Source organism: Chrysemys picta, unplaced genomic scaffold (genome assembly GCF_011386835.1).
Source record: "Chrysemys picta bellii isolate R12L10 unplaced genomic scaffold, ASM1138683v2 scaf15, whole genome shotgun sequence".
Lineage (NCBI taxonomy): Eukaryota > Metazoa > Chordata > Testudines > Emydidae > Chrysemys > Chrysemys picta.
In genome coordinates, this window is record NW_027052722.1 from 413,519 (window position 1) to 415,731 (window position 2,213).

Here is a 2,213-nt window from a genome sequence, read left to right on the forward strand (position 1 = left end):
TAAGTTTAAAGTTTTATTAAGAAAATAACAGCGGAGAGTGCTGCGTGTTTCCCACGTCACTCTGAGGAAGGAAGGAACGCACAACCCAAGTCTGGGTGTAATGTAAGAAGAAGGCGGGGGGAAGGGTGGACGGGAGTTCTTCCCTGGGCACAGGTCGTCCGGGGTCCGCTGTAAATCTCCAACTAGCTTCCGCTCTCGGGAGGGTTTTTACCCTAGGTGTTCCTGAGGGCTTTTGCTCTCTGCCCCAGTCTGAACCGGTTTTCTGTGGCTTCCTCAGCTTCCCCAAAACACTCCAGCTTCAGGGGATGGGAGACGGCTGTTCTCCCATTCGCTGACCTTTACTGTCTCCCTCGTTTTCGCAGCCCCTGCAGTTTCTGTTCTGTGAGTCTCCTTTCTTATGGCAGGGCAGGGTTGGAAGCTCGGCCCCCCTCTTTCTTGGCAGGTAGCAGAGAATCTCTTGTGTGCAGTGACCTTGGGCTGAAGTCAACCTCTTATCTTCAGGCCTAGCTGGAGTGTCAAGTTAACCTGTTCCCTTGTCTCTCTCTCCCTCCTTTGGCCTCCTGAAACCTGCAAAGGAACCTTCCATTCCCCACTCACTCACACCTTTAACCCTTCCCAGAATACTGCACCAGCGTTAGCAACATACAGGGGACTTGAGGGAGAGGGCTATTGGGGTGTGACAAGGGATGGTCTTGGTTTACTTGGTCTTGCCAGTGACCTCTTGAGGTCCCTTCTAGCCCAGCATTTCTATGGCTCTACAAATGGTGAACAGGCCATTAGAGGCACTTATAAACTAAATGCAGACACTTATTCCTGTCCAGCAGACTTCCTCCGCTGATGATAGCAACAGTGCTACCAGCTGTGAGTAGACCAGGCCATTTACCATGTTACAATCATGAAATTCTACAGAAATAAAATAGGTCCCCCACCATATACACACAAGCAGTTACTGCTCACGTATCTAGCATACCGTACAGAGTGTGCAAACAGCACTGCGCAGCGTAGAGCATTGAGTGCACACACTAAATACTAGCAAATACTAAACTCTTACTAAAAGAGTTTTTATCCATTCACATTTTGGAAATTATTTTGTGCAAATAAAACATTATTACAGAAAACTATTACATCTAAAAGGTAAAAAGTGGTTCAGTGAGCAGATAAATGAGGCCAGAAATCCCACATGGGACACTCCAAGTGCCAGAGAAAAGCTGGGAGAGGTTGATTGGTTCTTGTAGGGAGACAGAGCAGAGCTCATCCATCTTCCTCTCTGGGGTCCCCTCAGGTTGTGGCACAGACTCCAACAGGCTCTGTTAAGCTGCAGAAGTTAAACACAGGCAACGTCTATTAAAGGGAACCTGCCATAACGGATGGTCACCCTAGTGGCTCCATGTTTAGTGGACAAAATCTCTAACCCCGCCGACAAAGCTTTTAGCTCCAGTGTCAGAGATCTGTGTTCCTGGAGCCTCAGGTGCTGGGCTCTGTCCCTCCTGCAGGTTCACTGGAGACTGTTCTCTGAAGCAGCTGGATTTATCATTACAAATCTCACCCAATGCTCTATCAGCAGCCACAGAGAAACCCCTCTCACTAGAGTCTTTCACATCTAAATTCATCGCAGAGAAAACAAGGGGGATTTGGCTGCAAACCTGTGTGAATAAAAGGGAAATAAGAGATCCAGAACTCCCCTGTTCTGCTCCGTGGGGCTGGTTTGCTAGAGGGGACGGGCCAGTGAGACTCAGGGTCCAATGATTTGGACTAGGTGTCTCTCTCCAGAGGCCTCAGTGAGAGCAGTGAACCCCCAGGCTAGAGCCCCCCTCACTTACCCTTGGCAGATCTGTCAGAGCCACTAGATCCTTGGTCACTTGCTGTGCAGAGGAGGAGGAGAAGAGAGAGTATATTAGCATCTCTCACAAGGCAGGGCTTCAGTGTAGTTAATAGATACGGGGGACTCTTATCCAAAGGGAACAATCATCACCTTACTCTTCCCTAGCAGTGAGGTGGTTGGTGCACAGATCAGTCTACAATGCAGCTGCCCTGGATTTCCACTATTCACATGCAAAAAACGTTACCATTGTACGGGGTCAGCACTGACTTGTGCTTTTCCTGTCTCTTCAGAATGGAAGCACTGAACACTCAACAGTCAAAGGCTAGCAAACTAAGAAATGCTGGGCTATGGATACTCAGGCCAAACAACCTCAACTCTGCCCCCTTCGGTC

At 48.9% G+C, this 2,213-nt stretch overlaps 1 long non-coding RNA gene across 1 annotated transcript; it reads right to left on the bottom strand.

Annotated features, from left to right (window-relative positions):
- On the bottom strand, window positions 1–1,958 carry LOC135977717 (uncharacterized). The gene is made up of 2 exons (XR_010595136.1): window positions 1,821–1,958; window positions 1–1,315 (listed from the first exon to the last, which is right to left on the bottom strand). It is a non-coding gene; the product is annotated as an uncharacterized LOC135977717 (long non-coding RNA).
- Between the last annotated feature and the right edge of the window lie 255 nt (window positions 1,959–2,213).